This window comes from Bufo gargarizans, chromosome 4 (genome assembly GCF_014858855.1).
Source record: "Bufo gargarizans isolate SCDJY-AF-19 chromosome 4, ASM1485885v1, whole genome shotgun sequence".
NCBI lineage: Eukaryota > Metazoa > Chordata > Amphibia > Anura > Bufonidae > Bufo > Bufo gargarizans.
In genome coordinates, this window is record NC_058083.1 from 378,009,105 (window position 1) to 378,024,505 (window position 15,401).

Below are 15,401 nucleotides of genomic sequence, written 5' to 3' on the forward strand. Positions count from 1 at the left end.
GGACTTAACAAGCACAAGTGACCAAGAGTAACTTTCCAAGCTCCTGGAGACGACTGGATGATAAAAGGCCATAATTATCCTTATTCACAAGAAACCTTCCAGGATATAGTGAACCTGAATACTTCAGGAGAGCATCCTGCAAATAAAGTCGCAGAGAGTTTGCCTGCCATGAGGGAGAAACGCCCTTATTGGATAGCTCAAGATAAGTAGAAAACAGTATATTTAGTGCCTGAGTGCTATGGAAAGTGGACTTAAAGTCAATCTAATTATTCTTCGCCTGTAAAGCTAAAGTAATAGAGAACTCCCTAACTGACAATTGCCTAAACCTGATAAAAGGAATACTACTGAACCTATCTATGTCATCACTCATGCCATACAAATGAACTGTATCTGTACTGACTACCTGAAGACAATTGATTCAGTAAATGTTTAACTGTTTGATTACAACCGACTCCTCATCATTTCTACTACTACACTCAACATTTGCACCTTACGATGCTGGCTTCACGAACACAGGGGCCCAGCTCCCAAAGCACCTTAAACACCTATACCATCAAGGACACCTCAACTTTCATCTGGCTGGTGTTCCCTGTAATAGAGAGTGTCCCGGAGGATTTAGTGCTGTCTTCCCCATCACTGCACACCAGCCCAGGGAGGCTCTGCTAACCATGAGTACAACCAACTACTACCCCCATCGGCACACCGTCACCTCACGTGTCGCCCCCGCAGACCCGGTCGCTGCACCCGTGCATTAGGGGCTGCAAATTGCGGTCTCCAAAGCACGGAATGGCCACACAACGGCCGTGTGCATGAAGCCTTATGCTGTAGAAGAAATGCCTTTGAAATGGATGTTTCAACAGGACAACAACCCCCAAACACACCAGCAAGCAGCCAGCATCCAGGTTCCAGACCAACAAATTTGATGTTTTGAAATGGCCAGCCCAATCCCCAGATCTCAATCAGATTGAAAATTTTAGCAATGACATAAAAATAAAATTGTTGCCAAACCTGAGATACATAGCAGAATAACTGTTGAATGTAGTCCAGTCAGCTTGGGCTGGAATATCTGTTTGTAGGTATCAGATGTTAGTTGACTCCATGCCACACAGATGTAAAGCAGTTGCCAGAAATAAAGGTTATATGACCAAATATTAACTAATTAACAGAAAAGTTAAATCTGGAAACAAATTTCAGTTTATAGTGGAAATATTGATATTTTGTTAGTTTTCATTTGGAATTAAATGTGCAGTGCTCCCAGTGCCTTTTATGTATATGGAAATAAATGCTGTCATGAGAAATTAGCTTTTTCTCAGTTGTTTTAAACACACTGATATTATTTTGCACATAACTGTATATACACAGTCGAGTCACATTATTATGACCACTTCCCACTTTCGATGTCAGCAGCTCATAGCTCATGAAGGAAATTACATGTCGTGAGTTGGCTCGTTGGGTACATAATGTATCTGATAGGCTGTCTGCACACATATTGCTCATTGCTGTTATAGGTAAAAGGGGAGGTTTATCAGAGGGATGGTTAGTGATGATTATTGGCTTTCGGGCCAAGGCTGCAGTATATATGCACAGTTTGTGAACTGTTCACATGGTGCTGTGGAAACTGTGGAGCACCATGTGCCATTGATGTTAGAGGTGAACAGCTGCTATTAAGGTGCGCAAGGGTGGACCAACACACTACAGTTGAGCAGCTGACCACCAAAATAAACCAGGGGCTACCAGACATATGTCTGAAACAGTTCAGTGCACCCTACTCCATATTGGGCTCCAATGCAGATGGATTTTCACCACACCTCTGCTAACGAAGTTGAATTGGCAGAAAAGGCTTCAGATTTTACTGCAAAAGGTTACCTTCTCCAAGGAGTCACGTTTTCTGCTTATTCGAACAGATGGCTGTAGGTGTGACAGGTGAGAAACATCATAGAACACCCTGCAAACGTTGTTGGAAGAAAAGCTGGTGATGGCAGTGTTATGGTCTGGGGAATGTTTTTGTGGCAACCAATTTAGGTATGAATCCATCCTCGCAGATCACTTACACCCAAATACCTGTGACCACCTACCAGGACACAGCCCGTCTCAGGCGGAGTGAGTTGGTGTCTCTTGAAACTCTGCAGGTGCTGTGTTTTATGCCTCATTCACCATGGTGGCAGACTGCTGCTGAAGAACGCTCCAGGATTGCTGCATTAAGTGAGTTAAGGACTTAGACAGAGTGGTATGCTTTTATTATGTGGAATGTAAATGTCAATGCAGTCATATTTTTTGGAGTCAGAGTCATATGACATTTGTATGGACTTATGAATTGGCATTGTCAGACCCTGTCTGCATGAGATGTGCAACGCTGCATCTCACATGGTGATCTGAATATACACACATACAGCATACACACTGATATACATAAATATACAGCATATACTGTATACACACACAACATATACACACACAAATACGGTATATAGCATATACACACTATGATTAGGAATTTCAAGGTCTCACCCTGTCTGTCCGTTCGACTGAGGATGAAAAGCCGAAGAGAAGTACAATTGTACACCCAGACGAGTACAGAACGCTTTCCAGAACCAGGAAAGAACTGAGTCCCTCTAATCGGCCACCACAGTGGGAATGCCATGTAGTTTCACAATGTTGTCGACAGACACATGTGCAAGAGTTTTAGCATTGGGTAGACTAGGTAATGCTATAAAATGCGGCATTTTACTAAAACGATCGTCAACCACCAGAATTCGGTAAATCTGTGATAAAATCCATGGACAAATGGTTCCAAGGTCTGGAGGGAATGGGCAATGGAAGCAGAGATCCAGAAGGCCGAGCATGTGTCACCTTAGCACGATCACAGGTACCACAGGCTGACACATAGTCCTCAACACACTTATGCAACCTCGGCCACCAGAATCTACGAGAGATGAGATCGACAGTTGATCTGCTCCCAGGGTGCCCACCAAGCACCGTACAGTTATGTTCCTCGAACACCTTGTGACGCAATTCAGAAGGAACAAACAATTTCCCCAGAGGACAAGAGTCCGGAGCATCCTCTTGTGCCTCCATCACCTTGGCCTCGAGATGGCCTTGCAGTTCGCCCGGCGGTCGTTTCGCAGAGAACTTTGCTTGTTCGCTGTTTGCCGAACGGGCAAACGTATGGCACTATTTGCGCCTGCCATATTCTTTTACATTGTGAAGAACTTTGAACCATGACACATCCATCAGCTAGTACAGGACTGCCAATTTAGATGTTTCAGCACATGGACATACCCCCTACCTTATAAACAAACCTGATCTGGCCGCCATTTTACATTCAGTCTTATGCCAGTGTAGGGAGAGGTTGCTGTGTGGAGCAGGGACAGACTGTTAGGGACACAAATCGCTAGCTAATAGAGCCACAAAAGTCCTTTTAGGGACTAGTATAGGTGTGCTATCGATAGGTGTGACATACTGAGGGGTGTAATATACTTATAATATACTTTCTAACATAGAAAGTAAATTATAGTGCAATTGTATTGTGCAGCAGTTATGTGCAATACTGCAGCCACACAGAGTGCCAAACGCTATCAAAACAAATAATTTCTACTGGTGAGATTTACCAGTTGCCCCCCCAAAAAACTGATTGAAGCAGTGGTGTTATATACCAATAATATACTTTCTATATAGTGCATTTAGGTAGTACAGCACTTTTTTGCAGTTTTGCTGCATTACTGCATCTACACAGAGTGAAAAAGACTATTTGAAGAAATAATTTCTACTGGTGTGATTTACCAGTTGCCCCCCCAAAAAATCTGACTGAGGCAGGGGTGTTATATACCTTCTTCCACAAATACTGCTTTTCTATAGGGACTTTTGTCACAGGGTCATTTTGAAAATGACAGGCAGAGGAAGAGGCAGGCCATTCCGCAGCGGTGGCAGGGGTCGGGCAGGTGCACCAGGCCGCAGCCTAAGTGGGAAGTTGCAGAAGGTGCGTGCAATTATGTCAAAGGACGTACAAGACTCCTCATCCTCTCTATCTGCACCCTTTTCACTCTCTGTTGTGTGCACCCCCAAATACACCACCACCATATCCCCTTCGCTCAAGCCAGAGGAATTATTTTCCCATCTATTACAAGACCTTACCGATGCACAGCCATTATTGGCATCGGATCAGGAAGAGGAGGTATCGACGGTCGCCACCCAGCAGTCTGACAACAGTACCCAGATCAGCCCAAGGAGGGTGGTCCCCGCTGTTGCTGCCTAGTCCGAGATCTCTAATGTAAGTGGTGGTGAAGGTGACGAATCCAATGATGACGTGTCGATAGACGTCACATAGGTGCCCACAAGAGAGGAAGAGGAGGGGAATTCAGAGGAAGAGACGAAGCAGCAGATAGGGAGGTGAAGGAGGAGAAGCAGGCAGAACTTACAGGGTACAGGAGGCAAAAAGCAAACTGCTAATGTATCTGGAACAAGCTATCCACCATGCACGGTCACATCTGGCGCTCCCAGGATACTGGCACATGGCTCCGCAGTGTGGGCTTTTTTTAACGTGCCCGCTGCTGACAATAGTGTTGCAATCTGCAGCCTGTGCTGTCAACATATAAGTTGCGGTAATCCCAACACTCACCTAGGTACGACTGCCTTAAGAAGTCACCTGGCTTCCCATCACCGAGCCCAGTGAGACCAGTGGCAACAACAACTATTTTATCTGCGGTATTGTTTGGTTCTACCCACAAAGCCACACTCCCGGTGCTCCCTGCCTCCTCTTCTTCTCCTCTCTCCTCCCAGTTGTCCTCCACTCCACCTTCCACCGCGCCGTCGTCACGTTCATGTGGCAAAAGGCAGGCCTCCTTGCCCCAAATGTTAGCGCGAAAAAAGATGATGACGCCGGATAACCCTATTGCCCAACAGCTGACCGCTGGCTTGTCAGAACTGCTAGCTCGCCAACTACTGCCATATAAACTGGTGGACTTGGAGGCCTTTAGAAAATTTGTGGCCATAGGAACACCACAATGGAAGGTCCCCGAAAGGAAATATTTCTCCCAGAAGGGCATCCCAGAGCTATATGGCTACGTTCAGCGGCAAGTGAATGTATCTCTGGCACACAGTGTCAGTGCCAAGATACATCTGACCACAGACACGTGGTCTAGCAAACACTGGCAGGGAAGGTACATAACTTTAACTGCTCACTGGGAGAACCTTCTGACGGCTGTCAAGCATTCAACCCGTGGCACCTGTTTAGATTTGGTGATACCGCCACGGATTGCATGCAGGCCAGCCTCTTCTTCTCCTCCTCCTACTCCATCCTCCCTCTCCTACTTGGCTGACTCATCCTTTTCCGCTGCTACTGTCTCTTCTGCTGCACCCCCCAAGATCCCCAGAACCTATTTGACGTGCCAGGTGAGACTTTGCCATGCTGTGCTGCGGCTGTTGTGCCGAGACTTTCAGCTTTGCGGTCACAGGCCGATCAGTGGCTAACCCCACTCAATTTGACAGTTGGTAAAGTGGTGTGCGACAACGGTGCCAATCTGCTGAGCGCGCTGAAACAGGGAAAAATAACACATGTGTCATGCATGGCACATGTCCTAAACTTAGTTATGCGGCGATTTGTTGCCAAATACCCCAAGATCTAGGATGTCTTGCGGCAGGCCAGGAAAATCTCTGGCCATTTTAGAAGATCTTACATGGCCATGTCTCGCCTTGCTGACATTCAGCAGTGACACCATCTGCCCGTCAGACGTCTGATTTGTGACTGCCCGACGCGATGGAACTCCACCTTGTATATGCTTGATAGGCTGCTCCAGCAGAAACGTTCAGTTAACGACAACCTGTACGAATTCTGTGGCAGGACAGGTTATGGGAGCTTGTTTTTTTTTTTTTTCACCGTGCCAGTGGCTGCTCATGCGCGACACATGCAGACTTCTGCGACCATTTGATGAGATCACCAAACTGTTCAGTCGCAGCCAGGGCGTCATCAGTGACATTGTACCTTACGCCTTCTTTCTGGAGCGTGCATTGCGTTGTTTCATTGATCAAGCCATCGAGGAGCAGGAGCAGGTAGATGAGGAAGTCGCAATGCTGGATGAGTTCCCAGGGGGGGCTACTCCATCTGAGACAAGTCAACAATAGAAGTCTGAAGAGGAGTCAGAGTATGATGGTGCCGGGGTGGACGCGGAGCAAGAAGAGCATGCTTTAAACGTTTCTGTAATGCCTGGTGTTGTCCGTGACCCCCGTATAAAAAGTATAAAGGGCAAGGACCAGTACTGGGTTGCAATTTACTTAGACCCCCGGTACAAGCACAAAATGGTGGAAATGTTACCACCATCGCAGCGGGCTGTCAGAATGCAGCACTTCCAGGCAGGGCCGGCGTCAGCACCCGGCACCCCTGGGCACCCCTGGGCAAGTGCCAGGGTCCACTACTCCTTAGGGGGCCCACTCATTTCCTCACTTCAAAATAGTGGCGGCAACGGTCCCTTTAAACATCACCAGACAGAGACATAGTGCTGCTGCGCTGCTTGCGCATGATGTCACTGCACTGGATCTCCGGGCCGCGGAGAGTCTGTGCGTGAGTACAGATTACATACTGAGGAGGAGGACGGATCACATCAGGGGCAGGGGCGGAGCATAGGAGCCGAAGAAACCAGGATTTTTTTTTATGATTAGGTGACTAGTTACATGAGGGGGCGGGGCTTGGCAATGTGTGGCATGGAGCTATCCTGTGAGGGAAGGAAGTGGTGAGTAAGGGCTGTTTCACACAAGCGAGTCCATTGCGGGAATTACGCTCCGTGTGTGAGTGTGATCCTCTGCTCTGGACTTGTAGGAGCGCACAGCATTATTATGATTTATAATGCTATGTGCCTCTGCTTGACCTTATTCTGTGGAAAAAAGGCCATGCAGAGGAACATAGCATTATAAATCATGATAATGCCGTGCGCTCCTGTAAGTCCAGAGCACAGGATCACACTCACACATGGAGCGTGATTCCTGAAATGGACTTGCTCGTGTGAAACAGCTCTAACTGGTTTCAGACACAGACAGTAGTTCTCCCTTTGCTGAGCCTTAGTTGCACTGACATGCTATTGCTGGTAATCAATAATGACAGGATGCTGAGGCTGGACATGCTGAGACTTGTGGTTCTCTCCGAGAACTACAAGGCTCAGCATGTCCAGTCTGTCATTACTGATTACCAGAGAACAGTACTGGGAAGGCGTATAAGGGCATTGAACTACAAGGCTTAGCATGTCCAGGCTGTCATTATTGATTACCAGAGGACAGTACTGGTGGATAGTATTGAGTACTAAGCTGAGCCTCGTAGTTCTTTTCTCTTATGCTCCCTCCCAGTACTGTCTTGTGGTAATCAGTAATGACAGGCTGGACATGCTGAGCCTTGTAGTTCTCAACTCTGCCCTTATATGCCTTCCCAGTACTGTCCTCTGGTAATCAGTAATGACAGACTGGACATGCTGAGCCTTGTAGTTATCTGCTCTTATGCTCCCTCCTAGTACTGTTCTTTGGTAATCAGTAATGACACAGGCTAGACATGCTGAGCCTTGTAGTTCTCTGCCATACTCTCTACCAGTACAGTCCTGTGGTAACCAGTATTGAGAGGCTTGAAAAAGACCGGGAGCGGTCGAAACGTCGCATTTCCTTGCTGCTGTATGGAATAAATCCATTTTATTCACCATCACCTGAAGAGTGCTGCAGATTTCTTTATATATCAGTATTGAGAGGCAGGCATAATGATTGATTTACATTTGTGTTAGGTGCTTACGGTAGTACAGAGAAGAGCCCTGGAATGCAGGGAAAGAAATGCAGTCGGTTGTGGTGTGCCGAAACCGAGGATGAGGTAGGCCTAAGAAAGAAGAGGGCCCACCCAAGGAAAAGACATAAGAGAAATGAGTTGTAAATGAGTGGAGTGGTGGGAGGGACAAAGCTCAGACCTCAGACGGTGCAGGAGCCAGGTAAGGGGGGTGCCCTAAATAGGCTGGAGGCGGACCTCAGCCCCTCCCACAAATCCAGGCAAATGCCTTAATACTTGTGTTAGGTGCTTACGGTAGTACAGAGAAGAGCCCTGGAATGCAGGGAAAGAAATGCAGTCGGTTGTGGTGTGCCGAAACCGAGGATGAGGTAGGCCTAAGAAAGAAGAGGGCAAAAATGGAAATAACCAGTTTATTTGTAACCAATAAAACATGTACACAGCTCAACCCGACAAGCTTTGGAAAGCCACTCTTAACTCATGCGCTGGATTGGGAATGTACCACGCATATGCGGACGACTTCCAGCGTCCCAATTTCTTGATAACATGGGTAGGGATGTTGGCACTGGAGGCCGTGGATGCCGCTCCAATGCGAAAGGAGTGTCCCGAGTAGCTGCCAGCGTTTAGGCCCAGTTGGGTGAGAAAAGACCTGACATGGATCATGAAGGTGGTCGTGGTGAGCACCGATCCATGCACTTGGAGTAGCGGTTGAGAGGGTAGGAACCTGTGAAGCTGACTGTAGGTGTCCAGTACCCTCACCGGGCACCATTTGTTGTGCGTGGGGTAATATGAGATGTTGACGGGTGAATGCTGACTACTCTTGGACTGAGGTAGGGTCAGGATGTAGTGATCCAGGTGTTTGGATAAGTGGGAGACGAGGAGACAAGGTGAGGTTTGGGACGTGGAGGTGGTAGTGAATTCCCCGGGCCGCAGGAACCCGTAGAAGGCTAAGTAAATTGCGGTTTTGATGACAGCGTTGGTATTTGAATCAAAAGGCGTGGCGTCCAGCAGGTCGGATAACGCCTTGAAGACATGACTGTCGATGGGCAGCCTTTGGGCTGGACGCGCGGGTTCCGTCTTCTGAATGCCTCTGAGTATTGTTTTGATTTGGTGGGAGGCCATGAAGCTGGTGTAGTTAGGGTGCAAGATTAGCATGTGATGTTGGATGCCAGTGAGATATAGTTTGATGGTGTTGTATGACATTTTGAGTTTGAGGTGGCAAAAGGAAGCAAATCCCAAAACAGACGACATGATGAAAGGGTGCGTGATGTTGTGTTCTACCAGGAATCTGTTGAAAAGCGTGAACGCTCTGTTGTATGTCCTATGTGTATTGACTGATAGTGAAAGGTGGGCCAAAGACTGGCTATGCCGCATGATAGCCTCTAGTCCAGAATGAGTTGCTGAAATGACGGGGTGCTGGAGGCAGTGGGTGATGCTGACGGGAGATCCTGATGAAATGCCTGGAATTTGAAGCGAGACAAATTGTCAGCAGCCGAATTGCACACCCCCGGGACATGGAAACAATGCAAGAAAAAATTATTGCAGGCGGCCAGCCAAGTGAGTCTTCGCATGAACCTCATGATTGTGAGGGATTTAGAACGACCCTTGTTTATGATCTGGCAGGTTGCTTGGTTGTCCGAGTAGCAGCGGACCGCCAGATTTGCCCATAAATGACCCCATGCCACGGCAGCTGCTACGATGGGATAGATCTCAAAAAGTGCTGAGGTAGTGGAGAATCCTTCCAAACCCTGGACCTCAGGAGGACAGCCGCCCCACAGCCAGTCGTCCCCGAATATGGCCGCGAAGCCTGTGGTAGATGCCGCATCTGACCAGATGGAGGGGGAAGAGTCCGACAGCTGAGGGAGAAACAAGCTCCTGCCATTCCAGGTGGACAGAAATCTCCTCCACATACCTAGATCCGCCGCAGCGTGGGCATCCAGGGACAATCTGTGTGAGTCGTGTCGGAACAAGGGGAAGAGGTGCAGCAGCCGTGAAATGAACGAGCGACCCTGGGGTATGATGCGCATGGCAAAGTTCAGGGAGCCCAGCAGGGACTGTAGTTCTCTGCGGTTGCAGGTGCCGAGTTGAAGATAGCCGTCTATGTGGGTGAGAATGTCCTGGATCTTCCCGGACGGTAAGCTGGCTTGCATCAAAGCTGAATCCAACTGGATACCCAGGAAGGTGATGATTGTGTCCGGCCCCTCTGTCTTCTTGGTGGAGAGGGGGACCCCCAGTTCCTTGAACAGCTTGATGGTGGCTCTGAGGCTGGAAGGAGGGGAAGTGTTTTCTTCCACCAATAGGAAGTCATCAAGGTAATGCAAAACCAGCGGGCATCTCGCTATGTTCAATAGCAACCAGCATAACGCCTCCGCAAACACGTCGAAGATGGCCGGGCTGCTTTTGGACCCGAAGGTCAATCGGGAGAAAAAATAGTACTTCCCTGACCACTTGATGCCGTGCAGGTGCCACAGGGTAGGGTGAATCGGCAGTAGTTTGAAGGCGTTGGCGATGTCGGTTTTGCTGAGCCATGCCCCCACCCCCGCTTGTCTGATGGCCGTGATGGCGTGGTCAATGGTGGTGTACTGTAGAGAGAATTCCTCCGAGGGAATGAGGGAGTTGAGACTGGGGTTGCCCGTCCCGTGAGGCGCCGATAGGTCGATGATGAGCCTCTGTTTCTGGGAAGATTTCCCAGTGACGATGCCAATGGGGTTGGTGCGCCATGTGGCGAACGGGGGAGTTTTGAAAGGACCTAGCACAAAACCCTCTGTTACCTCCTGGGCTATGAGGGCGTCAATGGCGGTGGGGTTGTGCAGAGCGGATAAAAGATTGGGACACTCCAGGGTGCCTGTTGGCATGTACAGGATGCCCGTGTGAAATCCTTCTGTCAACCCTGAGATGAGAAAATCTGAGAGATGCCTGGAGGGGTGCTGCGACATGAGCGCGGTAAAAACTGGCACGTTGATGGTTGATAGATACGGTTTGGTGAACATTTTATTCGGACACATGGATTTGGCATGTGCCCGGAAACATTTGGTGCATATATGTAACAATTTACATCCGTTATAATTACAGGACCCCTCATTGAAATTGTTGCAAATCATAGATTTGCCTAGAAATTTGATCGGCCGGCCCAGTTTGTCCCGGGCCAGTCTCTCCGGGACCCCGGAGGGCCCAGCTGACTGGGAGGGGCCCTGTCTGACCGACGTGTTCGGGCAGAAATTGGTGGTGTGGGCCGTGGAGGAGCAGTGCGCACAGGCTGGGGTCCTAAGGCCTGCGAAGTGGCGGCAAAATATGACCGTGTCAATCCTTGCCCAGTTGGAGCGGACTCCGTACTGGGAGAAATCCCCCGCCACTTTCGCCGAAAAAGACCTGTGATAGTAATAAAATGCTGATCCTCCGTATTTGTTGCCCAAGTCCACCAGTTTGTGCAAGTAGAGGTCGAGTTCCTCCCTTCTGTCGGGGTGGACCGCACAGATAACCTCTCTGTAGATTCCGAAGGCCAAAACGAATTCGGGAATGGTCAATTTCCTATTGAGCCGGGCATCCCTGGACTTGACTACAACTGACACCTCGTCATAGGCAGTGTTCCCTCTAAGCTTTGGCAGTTGCTGAGCGGGGTCGGCTTAGAGATGGGCAATGCTTAGTCAAACTTGGGCGATAGGACAATCAAACAAGAGATCATCGCCGACATATTGGCAAAACAATAAATCTAGCCTACTAAGTAAGACCAGATAAAACAGTTACTGGAGTGGACGGACAGTGTGACAGAACCACATACAAAATGTCTCCTGCGCAGTGAAGAAAGACCTTGCTAAGTGCTAACCTGACACTGGCTAGGACGTCTAACTTATACATCTTCTTGTATATAGTGATATGGACCATGTTTGTATAACTCAAGTATCTCCTGTATATAATTATATATGTACAGCTGGTATAAGTAATACATCTTCTTGTATACAGTGATATGGAACATGCTGGTATAACCTGGGCATTTTCTGTATATAATTATATATGTACAGCTGGGGTAAGTTATATATCTTCCTGTATATAGTGATATGCAACATGCTGGTATAACCTGGGTATCTCCTGTATATAATTATATATATATATATATATATATATATATATATATAATATATATATATAGCTGGTATAAGTTATACATCTTCTTGTATACAGTGATATGGAACATGCTGGTATAACCCAGGCCTCTCCTGTTGTATATAGTTATATATGTTACTTTTTCCCCCCATTTTCCTTGGCTGAGACAAGCAACATTGCCAATGCAAAACCTGAAGGGAATGCAATGCTGTTCCAGGGAGACTCTAGCCTCTCTAAGATGGCGGCGCCAACCAGCATTCCCTTGTTTTGCATTGGCTAGTCTGCTGTGATAAAACCTCCCATACAGTACATGCGGTTTTCATTGCTTTCTTCGGTAACAGACACAGCTCCTGCTGCCCACATGAAGGACATCACTATCAGGCTAGGCCAGAGAGACTCATTCACTTCACTCACTCTAGCCTATAGGATTAAAAATAACTAATATTGTTTAGTGTTCTCCCCTACTACTGACATTTTACCGTCATTGATTGCTGAACTGGTCTCTCCTGGTATTTCTAGAGTGTTAACTTGTGACAAGAAGTGGAGAACAGCGGGGACAATAGTGGCACTAGTAGTCTACTTAGTGCCACTATTGTCCCCGCTGTTCTCCACTTCTTGTCACAAGTTAACACTCTAGAAATACCAGGAGAGACCAGTTCAGCAATCAATGACGGTTTCTAGGATTTTACTTATTGTAGGTAGCCCATAAGATAAACTCAGTCTCACTCTAGCATGTGCCTCTGGCCTGGCTCTAAGATGGCGCCGCCGCCACTACCGCACCTTACTGCCTGCTGCTGCTCAGTCCTCCTCTTCCTGCAAAAAGAAGGCGGAGGCAGAAGTAGCGCTGCAATACGTGGTAGTTGGTAGGCGGGGCCCCGCTGTGCTGAGCCGCACAGGACTACGAGGAGGACGTCGGCGCCGTCACGCAGAGGAGTCTGACGACAAGTGCTGGCATTTTGCCAGCAGTGATAACGAACCTTGCGGTGCGCTGTAGGCTGAGTGAGCGGGCATTATAAATTTGTGAGCGGGGCCACAATAATTGCTGCGCGGCCGCCCACCCGCGCAGCTTAGAGGGAACACTGGTCATAGGCGTACGTCGTGTTTTCGACCACGTCCTGGGAGGCAATCAGAAGGGAGGCCAGGTTTACATCCTTACCTTCCAGGATATCCCGTTTCAAGTGCTCAGGAATCATATGCGCCGGGTTGACTTCCCGGTCCTCCATGCTAGTGGATGGAGTGATCACCGGTAAACCGGCCGGTGCTGGTGATGCTGCAGGTGGTGGACCCGTCAAGGAGAGGGTCGTGGTGACCGCCTCTAGCCTTTCCAGCCTGGCATTGACTGTTGACATGGATGTCATCAGAGAGGCCAGCATGGCGTGGATGTCCCCGGTGCCGGACTGGCTGGGTCCTTCCCCCGCATCCCCAGGATTGGATGATGCGCGCAGCAGCCGGAACAGCTCCGCCTTTCTCGCCGTGGCAGGGAAGGGAACGTGACGTTTCCTTAACTCCGCCGTGATGCGTGGAACCGTCCAGGACCGGATGGACGCAGGACTGGCTAGATCGTCTCCCGGAGTAGCAGTGACAGATCTAGCCGGGGTACCAGGTAGGGAGAAGTTTTCTAACCCATCCAGTGACATACTACAATAAAAAAGTTGATTCATTTGAGGCCACGCAGGAACGTGCTGGCTAGCTAGGCCGAACCGGCGAAAAAATTACATTTGCATGGTGACAGATGAGGCCCTGCTAGTTGCCAAGCGGCTTTGAGAGGCTCTACCTATGATTTGGCGCGAGGGGATAATGAGGCCACTCGTGGTAGCGGCAGGATCGTTGGCCTCTCGGTGACTGTAAGACAGGACTAGGGGAAGGGAGTGACAGGTGAGGCCCTCTCTATGCAACATGCGAGGCGGCTTACTAACGAGATGGCGCGTTGGGCAGGTGCCTCCGTACGTTTGAGGCGGGGTGCCTCGCGGGACCACTAACTGCTGGCGAAGCCAAGGAAGGGGGGTACCTAGTGGGATGATGGTGCCCCTAAAGCCAGCACGCTGACCCTAACGGGACCGTCCGAAATGAGAGGAAGATTTTGGTAAAATGAGCAGGTGAACGTACCTGGTACCAAGAAAAATACTCCGGCTACACGGTAGTGAAAACAGTATGGGTTAACCGCCTAAAACACAAAGGGGGGGGGGGGGTAGACATGACAAAGTGTGAGAAAAAGTGTAAAGCATGTGGTACATGTGCATGACCGGGAGGATCATGGCGGTTGTCCGTGAAATTACAGCTTGCGCCTGGTATGAAAGGGGGGGCCGGTGCGTGCCGTGTGGCCATGCCCAGGTGAAAGTGCGTGTCCGCAATTGGATGGCGCATAGGGACCGTGCCCCAGCCATTCCACCTGTCCATTTGTGTGTGAAGCAGCGACGTGAGTCTTTTTTTTTTTTTTTCCCATCCCCTGATGATCTGATTATCAAAAGGGGAATGAAACATGCATCACACTGCCGGTTCAACTGATGAGATTCACATTTGGCACTGAAATCCATTGCAATCCGTGGGACATGCTGAATCCCTGGTGAACACCGGTAAGAAGGATGATTGTAAATATGCAAATTGCTGCTGCATGATGATGGTAGTGCCCATGATGGAGAACAGGGGGGGGCTGCTGGGGAGTATGATGATGGGGCGTGCTGGGAGGTTCTCTCGTCGTCCGCCGGCGTGCCCCCCGCACCAGATGCGGCTCGCACGGCCGCCGGGACACCGCGCACGCGGCGACGGAATCGCCGCGCATGTGCCGAATCCCGGCCGCACATGCGCAGACCAGGCACCAGGACGCGGGCGGGCGCCACCGGCCGCGCGGCGGGAGGAGTGGTGATCCAGCAGGAGGTAGCGGGGAGGGGACGACAGGGCCGCGGTGAACCCTGTGAAGGTGAAATGAGCCGCCCGTAATTGACCGGGGGGGGGGGGGATGAGTGTGTGTGGGTGTGGTGTGCGCAGGAGGCGGCGGGGAGCGCCAGCCTGATGATGACATGAACGGGGGAGGAAGGGGGGGTCTGACTGATGGTGGCCGTATGGAGCGACATCGGTGACTACACCCTGGCGGCGAACCCATGCGCCCGGAGTCTGCCCGCGGCCGCCGGGATACCGCGCATGCGCCGAGAAAATCGCCGCGCATGCGCAGAAAAATCGCCGCGCATGCGCAGAACCCCGGCCCCAGGACGCGGCCGGGCGCCATTGGCCGCGTGCAAGCGGAGCGGCAACAGGCAGGAGGCTGCGGGTCAGGAGGTGAGAGTCTTCCCACGTGAGTGAGACAACGAGTGGAGAGGAGGCCGCAACAAGCAAAGGAAAGTTTGGCTATTGTTTACCTTGGTGATTTGTCTGCTATGCAGGATTCTGCCATCAGCATGGGGGCCATACTATCTGTATGTAAGAGCGCCAGCCTGGTGAAGTGGACATGAACGGGGGAGGAAAGGGGGGGCCTAAAATGATGGAGGATGGGGGGGGGGTGAACCCACCGGGGAATGGGGCTGGGACCGACCGGGGCTGACCGGAATCTGCTGGGGAGATG